Consider the following 27,540-nt stretch of genomic DNA (forward strand, 5'->3'; position numbering starts at 1 on the left):
CAAGCATAACACAAGACACAGAGAAGCCTATGTGGTTTAGGGTAGTCAGAGAATTAGAAATGGTTAGATACAGGAGGTTGAGGAAAGGCAATGACAAGAGATGCAGGTAAACAGATTGGTGGGTAGAGCCCAGATTATTAAAATGATGCTATGCAGGTTGTTTTACTCTGTAGATGATATTAAGATGTGGAAAGTTCTTAGAAAGAGAATAACATGCCCACATTTTCAGCTTTGGAATACACTTGAGCATGTGTCTGTCAGAGCCAATAGATTTCCCATTATATGGCTCAGTCAAGGTAAGATTTCTCAGTAGCCTTTGAGTTTACCTTCAATGTGTCAAATGTTCAAGCTTTTCTCAGAAGTTTATGAATCAAAGTATATGACTTGCCTCTAGAAAATTCCTAGCCTTGATCTCTTTAGGTAAGTAAATGTAAGCGGACACTGATCTCCAGAGGAACAAAAAAATTAACTATTGGGAAAAACATATTTATTTTTATATTCTTACCTACTAGGAAAGAGGGACCATTTGCAAGATCATTCATTTTTCTGGCTCCACTATTAGGAGTACTCAGGGTGTCAATACATCGGTAATGGGTCTCATTTAATTTAGCCGACTGTAACAATTATCAGGAACAACACGTCTTTATAAAAATCATCTTACTGGCAAGTCCCTAGAATTTGTTGTTGCCTCAGGTTGTCATAACTAAGCAAGAAGAAGGAGGTTAAATTAAGATGGTGAGCTATTCTTAAGTGAGATTGTCAGGTCAATGACATCCCCAGAACCAAGGAAAGTGTTCATGAGACTGGGAAGTACCATATCGCTGCCCTGTGGCTCTCAACTGTAAGTTATGTCATGGGGGCCATAAATGCCCTGCTCATGACTTCTAAGAGTGGGAAGCAAAGTGATTTGAGGATTACCAAAGAAAGCCTCTCTACTTATGAGAGGAGGAAATCAAGTGTGACTGTTAGATACAAGTATTCTTAGAAACAGGCTCACATGATTTGTGTAGAAGTTATGAAGAGCTGTTAGTGAAGTCTAGTGTTTTTCAATCTCTCCGGGTGAAGTGTAAAAACTTCCTCACCTCGAGGATAAGTGGAAGTCTTCCTACATTATATCTGAGTTAATTTGGGAATTGCGTATCTTCTTGCAGAGAGGTACAAGATTGCCTTTGTCTTTACAGTTTCAATGGTTCTTGAGCTTTGGAGTTGGATCTGAAAGTGGAAAAGTGAAAAAATCATCAGTCTAGGGATCAGAAAACCAATTTCAGTCCTGGTTATGCTACCTACAAGTAGTCTTGTGGGGCCATTGTATCTCAATTGAACTTGGGGATTCTGATTTTTAAAACTGGGACATTACTCACCACTCTTGTTAGATTCCTTCTGCTCGATGATGCTATGTGGGTCTAGAGACAATGCACAAGCATCAACCTAATATTTTAATAGACCAATAAATATAAGCATCGGTACTAGTAATGGCCGAGGAGGCCTGTTAAGACAGTATCTGCTTAGAAGAGGATATGGGGTCATGGAGTTGATATTAATGATTTTTGATGACCTGGAAGAATGAGGAAATATTGGAAGGTTTGAATTTTTCTCTTAAGAACTGAGATCTTGGCAGGAGACAGTTTTCATGCCTTCTAATTTAATGAAAGTACAACTTTGATGTGGTAATAGAAGCTAATTTTACAGATTGGCCTTGAATTTTCACTATTCACAAAAGAAGCCCTTAAAGATACTGTGGATAAGAGGCTACTGTCTGAAGTCAGGCATCAGACTGAACAATGCTTATTTCTGGTAATCAGTTTTTGGTTGGCCCAGGTGACAGCAATCTTATTCCCTGATGTTTACAGTCAGAACATCAGCACGATGATATCAAACTGAATGGAAAAGCCCACATAGATAGGCTTTTCCCTGGGGGAGAAAAATCACACAATGTGAGACCCATTAAATTTACCATATACAAATCAGAACATGATGTCTCTTTGCCAACATAAGCTCCCTCTCCTGAGTTTTCTTTTAAGCATATAAATGTGCAATTATTGCTGACCTTTTTTTCTTCTTCCTTTGCTCCATTATCCAAATGGTTGTTGAAGATCTACATATTATTACTATAAGTCCTTTCCTTTTTGCATCTTCCCCTCTAAAGGCCCCCAAGGACTCACAATACTGTTAACAGTGATCCAAACTTGAGCTCCAGACCCAGAGAGCATCTGAAACTATTTTATGTTGCATTGTGAAGAATTCAATAGACCAATGAACTAAACTTGGAGACTACTCCCAAACTTTGTTTCCACTGAGAAGCCCCCTTCTTGCCATCCTGGCAATCATTGCCTTGCAATGACCTCCTTCCTCTTCTACCCATCAAGAATATATTCTTCTGTTTGTGTCAACTCCCCAGCTGCCTCTTGGTTCAAAGTGCTCAGACTCTCTACCAAAAGAATAAAACTTTCATTCTTGCCTGTTGAGATTCTCCCAAGAGCTGCAGCAGTTTTAACCACAGAAGTGGTTTTGTCCATAACTTCAGCTACTCACTCTTGCTCCAAGGGTCTGGGAAAAGGTCAACTAGATTGTTCTCTACTCTTACTTTATAGTGCTTAGTCGCAATCTGGTTTCCTGGCCACCTCCTTTTTTCCTTCCCTGGCCTCATTACCAAATACTGGGTCTGGTTTTCACTGCATAAGAATTTGGGGTGGGGTAAGGGTGGTAATATTACAAATGACCCAACAATGTAACTGTTAGAAGTATTTTCCCAGAATTTGAAAGGTTACAAATCAAGACATGTGGTTACTAATTGTGAAAACAACTAAAACCAGATCTAAATTGCTGGATCCAAATTCTATCATTGTAATCAGCATAATCTGGTCCTTCCTCAAGTTCCTTCTGTCCTCTGGAAGTACTTGGGAGATTCCATTATACTCCCCTGGACAGTTGTCCACATAGCAGTATGTTTCCAGGCCCTGTCTTGTGGCTTCCTAGGCCTGTGATACCATCTACAGTGTGCCCAGCAAGCTTCCACTCCAGTTTCTCCTCTCCTGTACTTACTGCTGCAATAGCTTCCCATATGTGGGACCACATTCCCCAAAGAAAGATTTGTGGACTAAGTCTTGTTGCCATTAAAGCCAACCTGCAGGTAGACTCCGGCCACAGTCCAAGAACTGGTTCTCCTACTCACTCACTGGAGTCCTCATACCTGGAAAATGAACAAAACCATACCCATCTTGATCTTGCAGTATTTTTATGAGGATCTAGTAAGTTAACACATGAAAAAGTTTTAACGCAGGGTGTGTCACATGGCAATGACTCAAGAAGGAATATGAGTTATTCACATAGTCATCAGGGCAAGCAATAGAGAACAGTGTTTATTAGCACAGACTCTGGAGCCAGATACTCCGGGCTTGAATCTTGGTTCTATGGCCTATTAGCTCTGTGACTTTGGATAAGTCATTCAATCTTTCTGTGCCCCTTTCCTCATCTGAAAGATGGTGATAATGGTGATGATGCTGATGATGCATATAGCAATGATGATACAACTCACCTCATGTCATGGGGATTAAGAGAACAAATATATGTACGGCACTTAAAAGAGTGCTTGGCATACACGTCATCAGTGGTATATATGTGTTAGGTCTTATTGCTATTGCTGTTTTTCTCCACAGGTGGCAGAGGGCTTCAGCTACTGTTCTCACAAAGGATGTGAACACATGTCCTGCTCTGAATCAGGTTTTCTCCATTATGCATTGCTCCACCCTGGCCTCCTAACCATCTTTCACCATGTTACCACCACCACCAGAGAGTAGTTCAGGATGCATCAAACGACTCACATTTCTACTCCTAAGAAGTACAACATCCCAGGACTAGAACACACACTCTCTAAGTACATCTGTATGCACTACAAACCCAGAGGGCCCTCTCTGGATACTGAAGGAGGGAATTGAGCATTTCTTCCTCCAACAGGACTACCAATGCTCAAAGATGAGGGTCTCTTTCATCCCATAATTTGCTTCTATTTTCACCCTAGCCAGGTGCCTAAAGCTACATCCCCACTTCACCTTCTAATTAAGCTGTTTCCTTTATACCTAAAGATGCAAGTAAGGTAAGAAAAGTGACTCGAGCTCCTCATAAAAATACTAATGTTAAGCTTCATATATTTTCCCATTTTGACAAGTGGTATCATCATTTTAAAGAAATACTTTGGCAAGTCACTGAAATCTACAGTAGCCAAGAGCCCCAGAATAGATTGTGATCCCATTGCTAGCATTCTTTTCACCTAATTCCTGTTTAAAGCTCTGATTGCACAGACCGAGCTTCTTTAACGTGTAGTATAGATTAAAAGAAAAAAAAATCATCAACAAAGCATTACACTTAAATATCTAAATGCTAAACGGCTGGAAATTCAACCTAATTAAAATGGCTGAATGCAGAGTCACAATTAAACAGTGAGAGAATTATGGAAAAGTAAATATTTACACACACATTGTACACTTATTAGGGTTTACAAAAATGCTTCTCATCTGCACAGCTTTCCTTGTAATGATATTGTTATGAGGCAATAAATGTGGTTATAGTTAATAACAGATGTTAAATGGCATAATTCATCCACAAACCTCACTAATTACTGCAGAAGTACAAGACAAATGTACAGCATCATATGGGAGGTATTTCTTCTCTGTTAGTTTATAAACTGATAAAAGAAAGGTCACTTCTAGAAACGGAGATGCTTAGAGTAGAGCCTTAGCTATTTTAATGAAAAATTTAAACACTGCAAAATTACAACAGGCTTCCCCTTCTACAGAGTTCATGCTTCATTCAGAGACAACAAATTGGCCTAAATGAGTTTGAGTTAACTTGGCCACTCTAGTGGTAATCATTTTCTAAATTAGTTTAGGGAAAATGTTCCATATTTTAAGCTCTATTATGTGCTGTCTTTAGAATGATGCTTACCATCAATTATTTCATTTCCCTTCAACCTAAATTTCTCTCTTTACAAGGGCATTGAAACAAGTAAAGGGGGAAAAAGCAGAGTATAAGTCACCTACAGTAATTTTATTTTACAGAGGTCATATAAAGAGCTGTGAACTACAATGCTTAAAATACTTTTTCAAAATAAATTTGGGAAGGCCAATGGAAAAAAAAAATAAAATCCAGGCATCTTTAGTCTTCCTCACAAAAACTCAAAATTCAGATAATCATTGTGAAAGTCCAGGCCCTCTTACATAGTTGATTTTAATTTTAGTCTGGAATGTTATTCAGTTGTTTCCTCCACATCCATGCTGTCTTAATAGTGGAGCCCTTTGAAATGTTTGTGGTTGATTTGCACCATATTTCACAAAGCTTTACTTCTTGGATTTAATTTCTATTGTTCTTCAAAACCAAAGAGCTTGCTTTCCATCTTGATTCAAACAAAGCCAGGATGCTGAAGTTAAAACAGCACAAGTTTCCCAGACTTTTTGGTTATACAAACACACATCTGTGCACACATGGACACACAACACACAATGAGAGAGGGGACAGAGGAAGGGAGGGAGGGAGAAAGAGAAGACAGAGGCTAGGACAGAAACAAAGAGAGAGACAAAACAGTGCTTTTCATTTTCTATGAACTAGAAACCATTATACCAAACCTCAATTTTCTTCACAATGTTAAATTGTCCCTTTTTATTATGGTAAGTCTGATGGCCAAGCGATTTTTTTTCTTTAATGCCTTTGAGGAAGACAACTTTGAGTCTCCTGTTTTGATTCCCTGGAGAATAACTTCCCAAATACAATAGAAACTGGACAATAAAACTCAATGTATATCCATCACTATCATCATTTGAGTCAAAGGAGAATGTTTTTATTTCTTCCATATTATCTTTTGAAACAGTTTGGAGAGACAATTGCTTAGGAAAAGGCAAAGACAGTTTATGCTAGGGACAGACACAACGGCTGGAACAGTGCTTCTCAGACCTCAATGTACTTATGCATCACCTGGGAATCTTCTAAAGGACAGATTCTGACCCAAGGGCTCACATACCTAAGAAGCTCCCAGGTGATGCTGGGGCTGCTGCCCATGGACCGCACCACGAGCTGGAAAGGCCCAGACCAGTGCTGGCAGTCTCATCTAAATCTGGTACCTTACACCCTACTGCTCGACTCATCAGTCACAGAATTCTGAAAAAGGAAGCAAAGCGAAAGTTCATATTGAGCCTTAAATTAGAAAGCTGGAAGGGTACTTAACGGGTACCCTGATTTATTTCCCATCACATGGTATCCTATAGTATCACATAGAAACTATTCCAGATGGCTGGAAAAAGTATGTATGCAACAGTCTCCCTTGAAGACAGCCTGCAACATTGCTTGGTAAATTTATTCGGTTTTTAATAACCTCCATCACATTTAGCAAAAAAACTCCCTTTGCTATATCATCAGTGAATTCTTTATGTCCAGACGTCATGAAGGCAAAAAAATCCTTTTAGATAATAACCCTGTATGAATCCCAAAACTATTCACTAATATATAATTTTATAGTTTCCACTTTTTACACTAAGCTATCTCAGATGGTTTAGCCCTTTCTCAATGGGGTATTTCTCAACTCTTTAATCATTTGGGTAATCTTACCTAAGTGATGTCATTCCCCCTAGAGAGTAATTTATTTTAACCTCAGTTAAAAAACATCCATCCTCTTTTTTGTTTTCATTCTTTCAATCCCTAATGGATTGCTTCTTTTCAAGAACTTCTCTATCATCTTTATAAATCAATGCCATCTCCTTAATTCTTAAAATCTTTTAGTCATCTCCAAAATCTCAGTGTTTTTATTCATCTGCAAAGTAAGAGACCACAGTTAAGAGACAAAATTATCATCATGCTGCATCTTTGATATTTTTGGTTTATTGTTACCTCTGAAACAGTCTAATAGTTCCTAAATCAAAAGAGTTCCTAAAATATCCATATATAAGACATATGAACCAAGGTAAAATATAGGGACTTTTAAAAGACATTTTAACGTTTTTACATTTAGCTTTTTAAAAACAGCTTTATTAAGGTATAATTAGTATGCAAAATACTGCACATATGTAAATATACAATTTGACACTTTAAACCATTTTAACCACTTTTAAACGTGTAGTTCAATAGTGCTAATTGTGTTTTTAGCTTTTTAATATAAAACTTAGCATTCAGTAGATATTCAATAAGTAAATGCATATTAGACACAGATACAAATTCCTCCTACTAGCTCTGTGACTTTAAACAAGTTAACATCTGGGATTAAAAGTTTTCTTATTTTTACTTATTTTTTAAAGACTTTATTTATTTATTTTAGAGAGAGGTGAAGATAGCATGAGCGTGGGTAAGGGCAGAGTGTGAGAGAAAGAATGTAAAGGGACTCCACGCTGAGCTCGGAGCTCTGGAGCCCTGGAGCCCTGGAGCCCTGGAGCCCTGGAGCTCTGCTGGAGCCTTACTCAGGGCTTGATCCCATGACCCTGAGATCATGACCTGAGCTGAAACCAAGAGTCTGATGCTTATACAACTGAGCCACCCAGGCACCCCATCAGTTTTCTTATTTTTAAAACTGAGATATAATACCTGCATTATAGTTGTTCATACAAATTAAATCAGATAATATATATATAATGTTCCTTGCACACAGAGGGCATTCAATAAATAATTACTTTACTCTTCTCTAAGTAATGAAACTTATCAATTAGACTATCACTAGCATTTTTCACATTGCAAGCATTCAATAGATGTGTTGGATAGATGAATCAAAATCTAGAAATAATCAAGTTGAGTGTTTGGACAAAGAAAAATCACTGGATCTGGTTAAGTCCCACTTTCATTATATTGATAAATTCCAACAATTCCTCAGAGTTAGCTTTTAAAGGTTTCATTCCCAGAATTAAACACTGAAACAAAAACCAGATACCAGATTTAGATGAGACTCTATCTAGGTCATGTGAATCATATTGGTATAAAAAGCCATATTAGAATATCTTAGGATTTTTTAGAGAAAAGATAATGTAAATGAATTGTATTGTATTACATAAGGATTATATTAATTTGGTGGAAGTCTTTAATTAGATAGGCAAGATTATGACCATTTTACCTAAAGGGGTTTTGTTCAAAATAATATTGTCACAGTTAACTGACAATTAAGGGGCAAGCCTCAAGAAGGTGGTAATGACCAAGCTCATACTTCTCAGTGCTCATATAGACTCCTAATCTCCGAAAGAACACTTGTATCTTAGCATAGCCACTGGTTAGTGGGGTAAATTTGGATGTTCTGGGCTACCTAAAGCTTTTAATTTCTAGCTACCTAAATTTTTCATTTGTAAGGTAAGAATGAAAATACAGTGTTTTATTAGAGCCTTTATCAGTGTCCAATAAATTTTTTCAGACTACTTGTTTCTTCAACATACATGTAGCCTCCTTTTATTAATGATTTTAGCTATTTATTCATGAGATACAGAGAGAGAGAGAAGCAGAGACACAGGCACAGGGAGGTGCAGAGTCCATATAGGGAGCCTGATGTGGGACTCGATCCCAGGACTGGAATCATGCCCTGAGACAAAGGCAGATGCTCAACCACTGAGCCACCCAGGAGTCCCCATGTAGCCACCTTTGTAAAGAAGAAATTAGAACTCTTGAACTCTAAAGCTGCAAGATATTATATATCCAACTATGTTTCTATCTAAAATGTGAATGAATGGATTTGTATTTGTGGCTTCAGATTGAGTGATGGTTTATGACATTTATTTTCACATAATAATGCTATTATTTCTAGGGTTTAATAATAAGCCTAGATGATTACATGATTATCATGTTAGCAATTCTAGTTATAATTATATAAAAAATATTTCCCTAAAATGAGCATAATTTTGTTAATAATCAAGTAGCATTAGTATTGATGATAAATGTATTATTAAAAGTATGAATTCATAATTTCAGGAAATGCTTGTAGATTTTAAAGTAAATTTGGAATGGTTTTATCATGAATTTGGCATTAGCAAAACTGCTGGCAAGTTCTTTTAGTTAATATTTTAAGGTTGGGGTGCATTCTGGCAAGATGGCGGAAGAGTAGGGTCCCCAAATCACCTGTCTCCACCAAACTACCTAGAAAACCTTCAAATTATCCTGAAAATCTATGAATTCGGCCTGAGATTTAAAGAGAGACCAGCTGGAATGCTACAGTGAGAAGAGTTCGCGCATCTATCAAGGTAGGAAGACGGGGAAAAAGGAATAAAGGAACAAAGGCCTCCAAGGGGGAGGGGCCCGCGAGGAGCCGGGCTGAGGCCGGGGCGAGTGTCCCCAGGACAGGAGAGCCCCGTCCCGGAGACGCAGGAGCTGCACCGACCTTCCCGGGCGGAAAGGGGCTCGTGGGGAGTTGCAGCAGGACCAGGAGGGCGAGGAGGCCCTCGGGCTCCCGGGGACAGTAACAGAGCAACTGCGCGCCCAGGAGAGTGCCCCGAGCTCCCTAAGGGCTGCAGCGCGCACGGCGGGACCCGGCGGGACCCGGAGCAGCTGAAGGGGATCGGGGGCGGCTCCGCGGAGGGGGCTGCGGGGCCCCGGGAGCAGCTCGGAGGGGCTCGGGCAGAGGAAGAGGCTCCGTGCGGAGGGGGCTGCGCGGTTCCAGGAGCAGCTCGGAGGGGCTCGGGCGGCGGCTCCGCGGAGGCGGTTGCGCGGCCCGGGAGCGCGAATCCACCAGCGCAGGCTCCGGAGCACAGGGCGCCGGGACACAGCCCAGGATCCCGCCTCCCCCAGGACAGGCAGAGGCCGGGAGGGCCCAGGACAGCAAGGACGCTCCTGCCCCAGCTGAGCACATCAGCGGCCCCGCCCCGGAGCCTCCAGGCCCTGCAGACGGAGTTCCTGCCGGAGCTGAATCCAGGTTTCCAGAGCTGCCCCGCCACTGGGGCTGTTCCTCCTGCGGCCTCACGGGGTAAACAACCCCCACTGAGCCCTGCACCAGGCAGGGGCACAGCAGCTCCCCCAACTGCTAACACCTGAAAATCAGCACAACAGGCCCCTCCCCCAGAAGATCAGCTAGACGGACAACTTCCAGGAGAAGCCAAGGGACTTAAAGTACACAGAATCAGAAGATACTCCCCTGTGGTTCTTTTTTTTTTTTTTTTTTTTTTTTGGTTTTGTTTTGTTTTGTTTTGTTTTGCTTTTTGATTTGTTTCCTTCCCCCACCCCCTTTTTTTCTCCTTTCTTTTTCTTTCTCTTTTTCTTCTTTTTTTTTTTTTTTCGTTTTTTTTTTCTTTTTCTTCCCTTTTTTTTTCTCTTTCTCTTTTCTTTCCTTCTTTCTCTCCTCTCTTTTTCTCTTTTTCCCAATACAACTTGCTTTTGGCCACTCTGCACTGAGCAAAATGACTAGAAGGAAAACCTCACCTCAAAAGAAAGAATCAGAAACAGTCCTCTCTCCCACAGAGTTACAAAATCTGGATTACAATTCAATGTCAGAAAGCCAATTCAGAAGCACTATTATACAGCTACTGGTGGCTCTAGAAAAAAGTATAAAGGACTCAAGAGACTTCATGACTGCAGAATTTAGAGCTAATCAGGCAGAAATTAAAAACCAATTGAATGAGATGCAATCCAAACTAGAAGTCCTAACGACGAGGGTTAACGAGGTGGAAGAACGAGTGAGTGACCTAGAAGACAAGTTGACAGCAAAGAGGGAAACTGAGGAAAAAAGAGACAAACAATTAAAAGACCATGAAGATAGATTAAGGGAAATAAACGACAGCCTGAGGAAGAAAAACCTACGTTTAATTGGGGTTCCCGAGGGCGCCGAAAGGGACAGAGGGCCAGAATATGTATTTGAACAAATTCTAGCTGAAAACTTTCCTAATCTGGGAAGGGAAACAGGCATTCAGATCCAGGAAATAGAGAGATCCCCCCCTAAAATCAATAAAAACCGTTCAACACCTCGACATTTAATTGTGAAGCTTGCAAATTCCAAAGATAAGGAGAAGATCCTTAAAGCAGCAAGAGACAAGAAATCCCTGACTTTTATGGGGAGGAGTATTAGGGTAACAGCAGACCTCTCCACAGAGACCTGGCAGGCCAGAAAGGGCTGGCAGGATATATTCAGGGTCCTAAATGAAAAGAACATGCAACCAAGAATACTTTATCCAGCAAGGCTCTCATTCAAAATGGAAGGAGAGATAAAGAGCTTCCAAGACAGGCAGCAACTAAAAGAATATGTGACCTCCAAACCAGCTCTGCAAGAAATTTTAAGGGGGCCTCTTAAAATTCCCCTTTAAGAAGAAGTTCAGTGGAACAGTCCACAAAAACAAAGACTGAATAGATATCATGATGACACTAAACTCATATCTCTCAATAGTAACTCTGAATGTGAACGGGCTTAATGACCCCATCAAAAGGCGCAGGGTTTCAGACTGGATAAAAAAGCAGGACCCATCTATTTGCTGTCTACAAGAGACTCATTTTAGACAGAAGGACACCTACAGCCTGAAAATAAAAGGTTGGAGAAACATTTACCATTCGAATGGTCCTCAAAAGAAAGCAGGGGTAGCCATCCTTATATCAGATAAACTAAAATTTACCCCAAAGACTGTAGTGAGAGATGAAGAGGGACACTATATCATACTTAAAGGATCTATTCAACAAGAGGACTTAACAATCCTCAATATATATGCTCCAAATGTGGGAGCTGCCAAATATATAAATCAATTATTAACCAAAGTGAAGAAATACTTAGATAATAATACACTTATACTTGGTGACTTCAATCTAGCTCTTTCTATACTCGATAGGTCTTCTAAGCAAAACATCTCCAAAGAAACGAGAGCTTTAAATGATACACTGGACCAGATGGATTTCACAGATATCTACAGAACTTTACATCCAAACTCAACTGAATACACATTCTTCTCAAGTGCACATGGAACTTTCTCCAGAATAGACCACATATTGGGTCACAAATCGGGTCTGAACCGATACCAAAAGATTGGGATTGTCCCCTGCATATTCTCGGACCATAATGCCTTGAAATTAGAACTAAATCACAACAAGAAGTTTGGAAGGACCTCAAACACATGGAGGTTAAGGACCATCCTGCTAAAAGATAAAAGGGTCAACCAGGAAATTAAGGAAGAATTAAAAAGATTCATGGAAACTAATGAGAATGAAGATACAACCGTTCAAAATCTTTGGGATGCAGCAAAAGCAGTCCTAAGGGGGAAATACATCGCAATACAAGCATCCATTCAAAAACTGGAAAGAACTCAAATACAAAAGCTAACCTTACACATAAAGGAGCTAGAGAAAAAACAGCAAATAGATCCTACACCCAAGAGAAGAAGGGAGCTAATAAAGATTCGAGCAGAACTCAACGAAATCGAGACCAGAAGAACTGTGGAACAGATCAACAGAACCAGGAGTTGGTTCTTTGAAAGAATTAATAAGATAGATAAACCATTAGCCAGCCTTATTAAAAAGAAGAGAGAGAAGACTCAAATTAATAAAATCATGAATGAGAAAGGAGAGATCACTACCAACACCAAGGAAATACAAACGATTTTAAAAACCTATTATGAACAGCTATACGCCAATAAATTAGGCAATCTAGAAGAAATGGACGCATTCCTGGAAAGCCACAAACTACCAAAACTGGAACAGGAAGAAATAGAAAACCTGAACAGGCCAATAACCAGGGAGGAAATTGAAGCAGTCATCAAAAACCTCCCAAGACACAAGAGTCCAGGGCCAGATGGCTTCCCAGGAGAATTTTATCAAACGTTTAAAGAAGAAATCATACCTATTCTCCTAAAGCTGTTTGGAAAGATAGAAAGAGATGGAGTACTTCCAAATTCGTTCTATGAAGCCAGCATCACCTTAATTCCAAAGCCAGACAAAGACCCCGCCAAAAAGGAGAATTACAGACCAATATCCCTGATGAACATGGATGCAAAAATTCTCAACAAGATACTGGCCAATAGGATCCAACAGTACATTAAGAAAATTATTCACCATGACCAAGTCGGATTTATCCCTGGGACACAAGGCTGGTTCAACACCCGTAAAACAATCAATGTGATTCATCATATCAGCAAGAGAAAAACCAAGAACCATATGATCCTCTCATTAGATGCAGAGAAAGCATTTGACAAAATACAGCATCCATTCTTGATCAAAACTCTTCAGAGTATAGGGATAGAGGGAACATTCCTCGACATCTTAAAAGCCATCTATGAAAAGCCCACAGCAAATATCATTCTCAATGGGGAAGCACTGGGAGCCTTTCCCCTAAGATCAGGAACAAGACAGGGATGTCCACTCTCACCACTGCTATTCAACATAGTACTGGAAGTCCTAGCCTCAGCAATCAGACAACAAAAAGACATTAAAGGCATTCAAATTGGCAAAGAAGAAGTCAAACTCTCCCTCTTCGCCGATGACATGATACTCTACATAGAAAACCCAAAAGTCTCCACCCCAAGATTGCTAGAACTCATACAGCAATTCGGTAGCGTGGCAGGATACAAAATCAATGCCCAGAAGTCAGTGGCATTTCTATACACTAACAATGAGACTGAAGAAAGAGAAATTAAGGAGTCAATCCCATTTACAATTGCACCCAAAAGCATAAGATACCTAGGAATAAACCTCACCAAAGATGTAAAGGATCTATACCCTCAAAACTATAGAACACTTCTGAAAGAAATTGAGGAAGACACAAAGAGATGGAAAAATATTCCATGCTCATGGATTGGCAGAATTAATATTGTGAAAATGTCAATGTTACCCAGGGCAATATACACGTTTAATACAATCCCTATCAAAATACCATGGACTTTCTTCAGAGAGTTAGAACAAATTATTTTAAGATTTGTGTGGAATCAGAAAAGACCCCGAATAGCCAGGGGAATTTTAAAAAAGAAAACCATATCTGGGGGCATCACAATGCCAGATTTCAGGTTGTACTACAAAGCTGTGGTCATCAAGACAGTGTGGTACTGGCACAAAAACAGACACATAGATCAGTGGAACAGAATAGAGAATCCAGAAGTGGACCCTGAACTTTATGGGCAGCTAATATTCGATAAAGGAGGAAAGACTATCCATTGGAAGAAAGACAGTCTCTTCAATAAATGGTGCTGGGAAAATTGGACATCCACATGCAGAAGAATGAAACTAGACCACTCTCTTTCACCATACACAAGGATAAACTCAAAATGGATGAAAGATCTAAATGTGAGACAAGATTCCATCAAAATCCTAGAGAAGAACACAGGCAACACCCTTTTTGAACTCGGCCATAGTAACTTCTTGCAAGATACATCCACGAAGGCAAAAGAAACAAAAGCAAAAATGAACTATTGGGACTTCATCAAGATAAGAAGCTTTTGCACAGCAAAGGATACAGTCAACAAAACTCAAAGACAACCTACAGAATGGGAGAAGATATTTGCAAATGACATATCAGATAAAGGGCTAGTTTCCAAGATCTATAAAGAACTTATTAAACTCAACACCAAAGAAACAAACAATCCAATCATGAAATGGGCAAAAGACATGAACAGAAATCTCACAGAAGAAGACATAGACATGGCCAACATGCACATGAGAAAATGCTCTGCATCACTTGCCATCAGGGAAATACAAATCAAAACCACAATGAGATACCACCTCACACCAGTGAGAATGGGAAAAATTAACAAGGCAGGAAACAACAAATGTTGGAGAGGATGTGGAGAAAAGGGAACCCTCTTACACTGTTGGTGGGAATGTGAACTGGTGCAGCCACTCTGGAAAACTGTGTGGAGGTTCCTCAAACAGTTAAAAATATACCTGCCCTACGACCCAGCAATTGCACTGTTGGGGATTTACCCCAAAGATACAAATGCAATGAAACGCTGGGACACCTGCACCCCGATGTTTCTAGCAGCAATGGCCACGATAGCCAAACTGTGGAAGGAGCCTCGGTGTCCAACGAAAGATGAATGGATAAAGAAGATGTGGTTTATGTATACAATGGAATATTACTCAGCTATTAGAAATGACAAATACCCACCATTTGCTTCAACGTGGATGGAACTGGAGGGTATTATGCTGAGTGAAGTAAGTCAGTCGGAGAAGGACAAACATTATATGTTCTCATTCATTTGGGGAATATAAATAATAGTGAAAGGGAAAATAAGGGAAGGGAGAAGAAATGTGTGGGAAATATCAGAAAGGGAGACAGAACATAAAGACTGCTAACTCTGGGAAACGAACTAGGGGTGGTAGAAGGGGAGGAGGGCGGGGGGTGGGAGTGAATGGGTGACGGGCACTGGGTGTTATTCTGTATGTTAGTAAATTGAACACCAATAAAAAAAAAAAAAAGAAAAAAAAAAAAAAAAAAAAAAAAAAAAAAAACTACATGCTATGCTGGACTCCAGAAAAAAAAAAAAAAAAAAAAAAAAAAAAAATATTTTAAGGTTGTATAGACACATGGTTTAAAGGCAAGTAGCTAGTTCTATGCTAGGACAAATAATAAGTCTTCTAGACCAACACCCCTTCCCCAAATTCCAGCTCTCAGAACACTTTTAATCTTTTAGCTTGTTCTTTTGGTGTTTATCTTCATATCTTTAAATAACTGGTATAACACGCTACTCCAGCTTTTTACATTTGTGGCTTGATTTATTGACATTACTTTTGAGGCAACTTTATTTCTCTCCATTTCCTTTACACATATATACATTTCCTCAGCCCTCTCATGGCAATAGAGAAAAGTCATAATTTTGGCTAGATCAATACCCAGTGCTTACATTGTTATGACTAAATACTATGCACAGTTGAGTCATGTAGTTTATTACTTTTATATTTTTCTAATTTTGTTATTTTTGTTGTTGACATTTATTTTTCCTAAGATATTAATGATTGTGTTTCATTGCTTAAGTTTCTTAACACTCATCACTAACATATCTAAACTATCCTGCAGTTGAAAAAATCTTAATATACTCAGATTCATTAGGTATTTGGTCAATGTTACTGATTAAATAAATCTCTCAGAGCCTTTTGACCAGCTCCCTTTTGCTGTGGTTGCTCTCCAGACCTGCTGTACAGCTCGCATCCTGGGAGTTTATTTCTTCCTTTTTAGGATTATGTTTGTCTATCTCTTATGTTAGATTGCTCAACTTCTGGATTTAATGTGTTGTATTGCTTTTGATTTACTTGTTTTGTAGATCACATAATTCCATAACTTCAATAATTTTTGAAAGGTAAATTCTTGAGAAGTTATCTGTCACTAAATGAACTTACGCTATTTCTACATTTAATTGAAAGTTTGGTCGATATAGAACCATAAACCAGAAATCATTCTTCCTCAGATTTTGCAAGTATTGCTCTATTATCTTCTACTATCTGGTGTTGGGTGCAGAGGTCTGAAGCCAGTCTGATTCTTGTTTCTTGTATGACATCATCATTGTTGTTGTTGTTACTCTCTGGAATTCATTTGACTCCTCTCTCTATCCATCATATTCTGAAACTTTACAGTGACATGCCTTGGTATGGTGCTATTATCTATTTTCAAGGCACTGTGCAAGCCCATTCTTTCTGGAAACTGATGACTTTCAGTTACAGGAAATGATCTTGAATCATTTATTTAATGATTTTTTACATTTCATTGTCCCTATTCATTCTCTCTTTTGAAATTTTTGTTATTCAGCTATTAGAACTTGTAGATTGGTCCTTTTTTTGTTTTGTCCTTGTAGGTTCACAATTTTAAAGATATATAGATATATATCTTTACTGTTGATTTAGTAGAGGGTTAGAAAGGAGTGAAAGTAAATGCATGTGTTCATTCTACCACTTTTAACTGGAAGTTTCTATAACTAGTTGGTAACTATGTATTGAAATGGGATATTTTAAAAACCTCCTCTGTTAAAGTTTTATAGTCAAGAAGGATCTATCACCTTTTTTTTGTTTTTCTTATATTTTAATAAAATATCTTCTAGTGTCGTTCTATGTGGAAAAAACTATCAGTGATAATGGCTGCCACACTAAAGTAAAGTATTTTCCAAGCCTATTGAATTGCTCCACAATAAATAGTTAACAAATATCTATTGAGATTTTTTAGCTTTTTTTAAACCTAGACTTTCTATTATAAAACCAACCACAGGGAAACTCATTTGACCCTTCCAGGTCACAGTGATGAGACTTGGTTGTGTTTTGTTTTCTGTTTATCAACTAAGAAGGGTCCTGGTATGGAACATCCTTTACTTTATAAATAAAGTCAGAACTGCCCTAGAGAATCAGCAATATTCCAACTTCTTAAGAAGACTGTGAGACAGATCCTTATTTAAGAAGAAAAATACTTTGACAAGTGCTACAACTTTGCCTACTTGGTCTCCCTGGATGACCCCCTTGGGCCCCTACATTTCTGAGGGGTAAATATGAGGAGATCCTATTTTCTCTTGAAGTGTCACCATTTATGACTTTCCAGTGGCATTAGGTCCTGTAATAACTTGTTGAAAGGTCCACAGGTAAACATAAAACAACACAAAACCAAAAAAAAAAAAAAACCCACCATCGATGGACTTTCTGCTGGATGGCAATTCATGAAGCAACTTGAGCCAGATGATTTTCAGGTTTGCGCTGCAATCTTTTTTTTTTTTTTTTAAGTTTTATTTAGTACTGCTTGTTTTCCTTTCAATCCATACTCTACATATCTATCTTGTTTACCAACATCTCAAGTGTGGTTTCACAGATCCGTCAAAATTTACAGTAAATTAGAAAGGTAATGTTTCCAAGAAGATTTAAAATTACTGGTAGTAAAATAGTGACCACAACCCAGATTGGACCCTCTGGAGAAGGCTGAGGTTTGCTTTTCCTGAAATGGTCAATTTTAGATTGCTATTGAGGCAGCTTCCTGAGTGATGAGTGAGTTAAGGAGAAGGACTTTAGCTAGATCATATGTTTCAAGTTCTGTAATTTCATCCTCCTGGTATAGATCCATCATGTTTTCTGAAAAGGTATTTTTATGTCTTTTTTCCCCAAGCAACATAAAATACAAAACAACACAAAACACCATAGTGGTGGTTTTGTTTTTGTTGTTGCTTACAATTAAACATTTGTTAAAATAAACCTGCAGTCTTCCGAAGGTAATTCGAGAAAATGTTTTACATGACAACTTCAGAGATTTAATTATATTACTGTTACAGATGTAAAGACCTCTTCCAAATCCTCTCAAGGAAAAAAAAATCTAAATGATTCCTCCATTTTCAATATATAACCCAAATACAGTGACATACTGCTTTCAATTAAAAAGACAGCAAGCTGTAAGTGGATGTCAATTATTTGTTTATTTACAATGAGGCTGAAAAAAGAAAGAAAACAAGGTTGGGGTAAGGGCTATAGCCCAAATTCACCAATTTCCCAGGTGAGTGCTCTATTTGAATTAAAATATTGGTTTTGCCAGCTCAAGTCAATAGAGACTCCTTTCCCCACAATTCCATACAGTATATAAAGAACAAACCTCAAAGCAATTCAGTGGGTACATATTTGGTAGTTGAAGCACTCTATCTTGCAAGGCACATTAAAAGAAAAATAAAATTCTCACTACATTCAGACACATCTCCTTCCCAGCTGAATATAATATGACCACAACAAGGAGTATAGAAACTAGTTACAGGTGAACCTCAAATGGCTTGACTATTAGGTCAGCATGGACTTAACTTATCTGCCTCCATGATTTGTAAAATTGACTTCTCAATAAACTACAAGGCTAAGTACCAATTGAATGTGAAATGTCTCTTGAAATGTAGCTGTACTTCACCCACCTAATTTTGAAGTTAACTCAATAAAAGAGGTATCTAATCTTTAGTATTCTTTATAGTCAAACTTACTTATGCAATTTTAAACTTTAACGTGGGGGGAAAATCCACAACTTGAGTTTTTCCATACTCTCTTCCATAAATACTTTTGCTCTATAACAATTTTTGTGTGCAAAATTACATGTGAGGCCATTTATTTTCTAAACATTTGATCCAAGATTTGCATGAGGATTCAAAATATTAATCAAAATTTCCCCCTACTCATTCTAAAAAAGAAATCCAGACTTAAATTGTAAGTAGAATTTTAGCTTAATTAGATGCACATGTCCCATTTTCTTGCCTAAAGCCTAATATTTCCAGCTTTGGATTTACAGAATTATTATATTTACAAACACAGCATACAAACTTAGACTTGCTTTAATGGAATGGCATAAAAGAGTTTGGCTGACTGAGTAGACACAAAGATTTTCTCCAAATGTCTCCAGACCACTGGTATTCTCACATATGCCTACTGGACAGGAGGCAGGAATAAAATGCTGAAAGCATGGACCATGGATGGACATGGCTTCCAATATATCACAGAACAAGCACACAGAAGGAAGAGGGCTGATCCAAACAAGAAGCTGCTCTCAGCATCTTCTTTCTGGGGTCTGTCTCTGGAAAAGCATGTGAGTAACACACAAGGTTTGGGGGGTTTTTTTTTGCCTCCTGCCAGTAGACACAGTCAGTTGAGACCAGAATCAGAAGAAAAACTCATTCAAAGCCTCCAACCCACAAGAATGAGAAATAATCATGCACAAATTCTGCCCTCAAATCTTCCAGCAATGCTTTATGAGACCAGTGATGTACAGCATTAACCTTCAAGGAACTCAAGGCAGAGCATATAAGAATGTTGAAAAGGTCAGACCTTCACACCATAATTACTACCAAAAATTCATAGGATACTTTCTGTGTTAAAATTCTCCAATTATTCACACTTATAAAAACATCTAACATCATTAAAGAGGAAAATGACTTTCTCTTCCAGTTTTTAGATAATTGGGCAATGTTAGTTGTGCTTGTTAGCAAACAAGCAGGGTATACTCACTGTGTTCTTCTATTTTTTTTTTTTTACATAAATTTGAAGTACAATAGTGGCAAGGGTGGTTTTATTTGGTCTGAGCATTATAAAAGCCTTTACATTCATTTAGGGCATAACAAGAGAAATCAAGACAAAAGCTTTGGAGACCACCTTGATTTTCTATTCAGGTATATGTTCATTCCACAGTGCTTGGAGCCATGTGGCTTGAAGTGGTTTCATTTTAATGAATTTGTCCCATTCTCGTTCAGAAGACCTCTCATTTTCCAAGACTCCCTGACACTGGTTTAAATTCTCTCTCTCTTCTTTGCCCAGTATTCAGCAAACTGGACTTAATTCTGCAGAGTGTTGTAAAATTGTGTCCACGTTTTCATACTAGATTGCATTTTCTGCACACCCAGGACACAAGCAGCGGGGATGCAATTTATATCACTAATATCCAAGGAATGGCAGGAAGTAAATCTATTTGACTTCTTGGGTCCTTGTGGACCATCATTATTTTAAAGCAGAAGCTTAGACCAGGATTGCATAGATACTATGACCTGCAAGGCAATCTGGGCTTTTCCTGTGTGGGAAGGGCAAGGAAGGGAAACAAACATGTATTTCTATAACATTTAAAGATCATCTAGACTTTACATGAAAATTAAGTCTGTTATTCCAGTGTGTGTGTGTGTGTGTGTGTGTGTGTGTGTGTGTGTATGTGTATACAGTATTTGCTGATGAGAGAGCAGAAGGTAAGCTGAGGACAAAGTACAAGCTGATAGCTCACAAACCACTCCCTTACTCCCAGGTGGGATATGTGTGACATTCAAAAAACAATGGAAAAAACAAATGGTTAATTTATAGAGATTCCAGTCCAGCAAGACCTGAGTCTCCCTCAGTTTGTAAATGTCTTAGTGATTTACAGGAAAAGAGCTTCTTATCAACAACCTAACTCCCAGAAGGAAGCTCCCAACTATCTTAATGTTAATGCTTTTCTAGAGGGAAAAACAACCTTAACTTGACAATGGGAAGACCTCCAGTATCTTGTAGGTCTTCTTTACCATACAAAAATTCTTTTGAAAACCTCCCCTTTCCTTATCCCCAACTCACAAGTATATAATCAGTCATCCCTCACAACCCTGGTGCAGCAGCTCTTTCTGCCCATGGGTCCTGTCCCTGTGCTTTAATAAAAGCACCATTTTCCACCAAAGACGTCTCAAGAATTATTTCTTGGCCATCTACTCTAGACCTTACTCCCCCAACAGTGCCATACCTCACCTATATTCCCAAACTATATCATTTGCTTTCAAAGACATTATACACTATTGAAGAAAATAGATACCATAATGCTCTATCATGCAAGACAAAACAAAACCACAGTGATACATTTATATCAAAAGGTATCAGGGAAGCCTGGAGCTCTGGCAAAAAAAAAAAAAAAAATAATAATCCCCATTTAGGGCTTTTAGGGAGGCTTCCCAGAGGAGCTGAATAAGATTTTGGAAGGTAGAAGCTGGGGTGGAAGGAGTTAATTAGCTGAAACTCCACAACTAAATAGAAAGCCACTCTTGCCCACAGGAGAGTTCTTCTGTTCCTTATTCAAATTCCCTCTCAATGGTCACCAACTTGACTAAACTCATAAAATGCCTCCATTGTCAGTTTCTGAAAAACATTACTGCTCCTATCTACAAAGGTAAGAAAGCAGAATTACATTCCTTGCTATTTATAAAATATAAGAGCAATTCTTATCAGATTGGAGCTACAAGAAGAAAAATTTAATATTTGTAATGTTTATATAGAGATTTATCTCTGAGACGCTCCTCTCATATACATTATTTCCTGGTATAATCTAATATTTGCTAGGAATCTTCCTCATGTTCAATACTTTTTAGAACTGTAATAAATAATCCAATTCAATTTAAAAAATAATAATGTTTTCCTCCAAATTCTAATAATCCTGTGATACAATCTGTCCCCAGTTGTGGTTACATGTAGTAATTTCCCCTCCTTTTCAATTTCTTTGTCAAGTTTCTTTCTTTGTCCCATTAATTTTTTATATGTGATCTTTTGGTTCAAAGAGGTCATGAGAGGTGGGTCGGGTTCTTTAGAATTCATAGTTTCATGATATCTTTTCAATTTATTTATTTAGTGTTCCAGATATTACTCTCTTGAAATATTACATAGAACAACTAATGGACATCATTGCTGACTGGGTCAGATGTTTCATTTGTACATTTAACTGAACTCTAATAAATCTTATGTGAGGTTATTGTTTTATTTATTTATTTATTTTTTAACTTTCCTTGATGCTAGAGGAATAGGTATGGGGAAGCAATGCTGTCCTTATATATTAAAGCTCTCTGCAAAAGCAAACCTCTTTTCTGAAGTAAATTTTCTTTCTCAGCAAAGGGAGGCTTCCTTTGAAATAAATATTTAATTGCTGTGAGCATTTGCACTCATAATTTTTGGTGTAGATTTTAGCTATATTCATATTTGGATTTTAGTGTCAGTCTTTTACAAGTCTAGGGAGAAAATATTGGTATGTCCTGTTTAAAATGAGCTGTATATTTTTTCTTGTTAATGAATATATAAGTACACTATTCCTCAATTTCTCTTCCCAGGAGTGCCCTAGTTATCTTACAGGAAGTTGACTCTCTGCTACTTCACATATGGTCTTGGGGGTTAGTTATTAGTAAAACCAACTTTCCACTATGACCTCTCACTCCTGATGATCAAAGTCTGGATCCTGGCTGAGTAGCTATTCATGTTTCCTGCATATTTTTACATTTTGGTTCTCTGGTATTTTAGTGATTCTATGAATCTTAATATATTTCCTATATTCCCCTTTTAATTTTGATATTTTACTTAAGATAGACTAAGATAGTTTGAGTGGCATACAACCAAGAATCCAGACAGATATAGGAAGTATCATTATGAAAACAAATCCACAGAAAAGACTAATGTTATCAAGGTTTTGTTGAAAGGCTGAGAAGTTTCAAAATCACACCTGTTAGAAGAACATTAGAAAACACAATCCATTTTTAATCATTTGACATAAAATAAAAAGACTCAAAGTGACTATACAATATATAATAGTTTTTTTTATCTGTGTTATTTTCCTAGCATTTTTAATTATGCTGTTGTATGTAACAGAATTCCCCCCCTTTTTTTTTAAAGAAAATACACACACACACAAAAAAAAGAAAATACACACTGAAGTATTAGGAGTAAAAGGGTATCATGTCTATAATTTCAAAAAAATTTAAAAAGTATAGCTAGGTGGATAGATAGATATAAAACAAATGTAGTAAAATGTTAACATTTGGAAGTTTGAGGTAATGAGTATTGGCAGCTAAGATTTCTTTGTATTATAATTACAGATTTTCTGAAAGTTTGACATATTATCAAAATTTTAAAAATTAAGACCTTTGAATTTGTGATGCTTTATAGGTTCATCTAATCCACTCTCCCTTTCTTTCACAATTGGGGAACTGTCCCTGAGAAGTTAAGCAAGTTGCTTACAGTCACACTGTTTGACAGTGGTGAAGGTTTTTATCCAGGGATAAAACAATGCAGAGAGTAGAATAGAGGTCTCACTGAATTTCCAGTTGAGGAGGTCAAAGAAGAGTCAAGTATAGTCCATAAGGAAAAGGTAAGAAAAATTAAATTGAGAAAGAATCCATTATGGAGAGAGAGAGAGGATTGAGAGTCCCACAAGAAGATTTGGGAATGGAAAGAGGGTGTAGGTGACAGAGTGTCAGAGACAGAAGTGCAGCTCAGAAGGATCCCAATATATGCATTTTTAATGAATTTACTTGTCCTTGAAAACTGACACATTGGTTGCCCTTTATCCTGGACAGAAGCTGCAAGGGTCAAATGTCACAACATTCATAGACACAAAAGATTGTAATATAGATCTTGTAGCCTTGGACAAGTTTCTTCACTTATGTGGCCTCAGTTTTCTCAGTAGAAAAATTGGGATAACAGGACCTCATGGGCTTTAGTGAAGATTAAATAAGCAATTACATACAGGTAAAGTGCTTATAATAATGCCTGGCACATAGTAAGTGCTCAATAAATACTAAGGGCACAGTACGTATTAGCTATTAGTTCTGATGTAGGGGTAGGTATATATCCTTGTCTTGTTTCTTCTAAGTATGTAGTTTTATTTAAAGTGTACATTTGCATATACTTATGTATGTATAAAAGAGTGAACACTGGAAATTTTGAGTAATTCAGAGTACTAGAAAAGGTATGAGCTATCACCTGAATTGTAAAAAAATTTTTTTTTGAATTGTAAAAATTAATCAGTTCCAGTGAACACACATAATGGCTGTGTGTTGCAAAGAAATGGACTAACCAAAAAGATTCAGGAATAAAATTGAATATGTATACCTTAATCTCTTATCTCCTGAGATATGCTTGTTCTGAATGACCCTATTAATTATAACATGATGATAATGAAAGTATACTGACTGAAATAAAGAACTAATGCAGAAGAATCTATGTTCCAACTAGGTTCCAGGTCCTGGGTATTCAGTGGCAAAAAAGAGAAGTTTCTGCCTTCATAACATTTATATTCTAGATAGAGAGGCAAATAATAAACTAATTACAAATGCAATACAGTAATAATAGTGTCACATAGTAATACATTCTATTTGGAAAGATATAACAGGGTGAAGAAATAAAAGTTGGCCCGAAAGTGGTTTGTAGATAAAGGGAACAGAGAAGAGCCTCGAAGATGTGACATTTGAGCAAACATGAAAGGGGTAAAGGGTCAGCCATGTGAAGTTTTTTGGAAGAGTGTTCCAGGGAGGGGAAAACAGCATGTGAGAATGACCTTAGTGTGTTTGTGGAAGGCAAGAAAACCATATGTGTCTATACTGCAGTAAGGAAGGAGATAGGCTTGGAGAAGAGATTGGAAAAAATAGCTAGGGGCCAAGTTGCATAAATTCTTATAGGTCTGACTATGGAGTTTGGCTTGTATTCTTACCGGGCACAGAAAAAAACAGGAGTTGATTTGTGTTTTTCAAAGATTGCCCTGGCTGATTTGTGAAGACTTGACTATCAGGAGACAAGATGGCAAGCAGGCCAGGTTGAAAGCTATGTAAATGTGGCTAGGGCAAGGTGACTGAAGCAGTGGTGAAAAGGGATCAGAATGTGGAAATATTCTGAAGGATTACTGGATTAGATGTGGAGTGTAAACAAAAGAATGGAATAAAAAATAATCTTAGCTTTTTGGCCTGAGCAAAGAGTCGAACAGTGATGCCCTTTTCTGAGAAATCAAAACTATTTTCTAGTCATGTTAAATTGATATGCTTCCTAAACATTTGGTGAGGATTGTGAACAATTAGTATAGAAAAGTCTGAAATTCACAGAAGCAGTCATACCTGCTCTTGAAGAGGGAGAGGGGAAAGGCATCTCTAATTGTGTCTAATGTTGCTAAAAGATTGAAAAGATGGGAACTAAGAATTGATTACTGATATCAGAAAAATGAAAATTCTGTTTGGAATAATAGAAATACTGATTGATGGAATAATCGAAAATAACCCAAAAGTCTAATTGGAGTAACTTAAGAGAAAGGAGGAAATAAAAAAGTGGAGATAACTCTCTTTCCATAACTTTTGCTAAAAGAGGAACAGAATCATGGGATAATTTTGGGCAGGAAGTTGAGGTCTGATTTTTAGTTCAAGATGTGAGATATTTTTGCATGTTTATAAGTTGATAGAAATGCTCAGTAGAGAGAGAAAAAATGATGCAGGCAAAATATAAGATACTTACAGAAGCAAAGTCCTTGAGTAAGAGAGAAGAACTTTTAGAAGCAGGACAACCCATCCATTTGAACAGGAGGAGAGACAAACTGTTCATAACAGAGGGATATTATACAGCAGTGAACATGTATGAGCTCAGTGTCATGGATGGATCTCACAAACAAAACGTTGAGCAAATGAAGCAAGTAACAAAAATACATGCAGTATAATCATGCAAATACAAGGAAACAAATAATATATTGTGTAGATATAATCTCAAGTAAGAAAATTTTTTTTGAAAACAAGGAAATCATAAACACAAAATATAGAATAATGGTGATAAGTTAGGGCAGAGTGAGCAGAGGTAGCCTCAATTTTACTAGTAAAGTTGGAGGTAGGATCACAGGTCTTCATATTTTATGTTTCTTAACTTAAATATTTTGTGTTAAATAATATATAGCAGTTTTAAAGTATTCTGCTAGGATTTCAAAGTGGGTACCCTTGGGAAAATTCTATATGACTCTATAGCACAAGAAGGTATCTCCATTGACTTCTGGGAGTCATTAAATTTAGAACATCAATGAGAACTCTGTGTTTGGAGTAATCGAGTTTACAGACCCTCCAACCATACTGGAAATATTTTAAATATATTTAGCTTTGCTGATAAATGATCAATCCTACAACAAACCTTATCCCAAATCATATTTGTTTGGAAAGATTATTTTCCAGTCTTCTCATTCATAGCCAGCTATCTTCCCTAGTTAAAAATCTGAGACAACATAGTAGTAACTACTAACTTCATTTTATTACCACTTTAAAGGTTTTGCTCCTATCTTAACTAATATGTCTTGGCCAAGACTCAACAAAATATGAAATCTGCTTGTATAAAATTAGGCAACAAATACTCCTTTCCACTCCTTTCCTGCCCCAACTTCAAGATCTACACTCTCAAGCCCTATTCATTAGATTTTTTCATTGTTGTCAACATATCATGCTAAAACGTAGTCACATTTCCAAAATAAGTATTATAGCAAAACTATTTTTTTCAGGATACCCTACTTTAACCAGCTCTTTCAATAAGACAAAGTAAGAACCCAAACTGCCTCAGACAAGGGTACTCACTTACCTCATAAAATTGTAGCATAATATTCCTCAAGTGGAGGCCTAAGGATCCAGACCGGCTGAAGAAGGGTTTAGGTCAGAAGTCTCCAAGCTGAGAGATGTCAATTTAAACACTATGGAGGAAGATGCCCGAGAGAAATCATCACAGAGGGTCTGAGTGTTGACTGGCCTATGCAGTTGTTCATCATCACCAGCCAACAAATGAGCTTAGCTCCAGAGAGGTTTATGTCAGAAACCCAGGACTCCTTGGGAGATTCTAAGGAAAGCAGGTTAGGGAAGTCTTAACATTTTTTTCCTCTCAATTTATTTAAACTAAAAAATAAAACACAGAAACAGTTCACCCATATCCACCTATGGTAAACACCAATCCATTCTTTATATCTAAGAGCTTGGTTTGTCTGTTTTAGCTAGTTATTTTAAATTCCACATATGAGAGGTATTTGTCTTTCTCTGACTTATTTAACTTAGAATAATAGCCTTGAAGTCCATATTGTCAGAAACAGCAATATTTTATTCTTTTTTGTGGCTGAGTAATATCTCTCTCTCTCTCTCTTTCTCTCTCTCTCTCTCTCTCTCTCTATATATATATATATATCTTAGTAGTATCTTACTATATATAGTATTTTACTAGTAGTATATATATAGTACTTTTAATACTAATAAATACAGTTATATATTTTTTGATGGATTATTTAGGGTTTTCTATAAATAATATGATGCCCTCTGTAAACAGGGATACTTTAAATTTTTTCTTTCCAATCTGTAGGCCTTTTATTTCTTTTTTCCTGACTCATTGCTCTGGCCAGGGCTTCTAATACTACGTTGAATAAAAGTGGCAGGAGTGGGCATCCTT

General features: G+C 37.5%; 1 long non-coding RNA gene across 1 annotated transcript in view; it reads right to left on the reverse strand.

Moving 5' to 3' along the window:
- Positions 1–223: 223 nt before the first annotated feature.
- The window catches only part of LOC144288571 (uncharacterized), a 276,551-nt gene continuing 249,234 nt past the window's right edge, over positions 224–27,540 (reverse strand). The window contains exons 2-4 of the long non-coding RNA XR_013356554.1: positions 26,692–26,800; positions 3,125–3,190; positions 224–1,212 (exon numbers count right to left, since the gene is read on the reverse strand). This is a non-coding gene — a long non-coding RNA (uncharacterized LOC144288571). The remainder of the gene's footprint in view (positions 1,213–3,124; positions 3,191–26,691; positions 26,801–27,540) is intronic.

The sequence above is a fragment of the Canis aureus genome, chromosome 1 (assembly GCF_053574225.1).
Source record: "Canis aureus isolate CA01 chromosome 1, VMU_Caureus_v.1.0, whole genome shotgun sequence".
Classification (NCBI taxonomy): domain Eukaryota; kingdom Metazoa; phylum Chordata; class Mammalia; order Carnivora; family Canidae; genus Canis; species Canis aureus.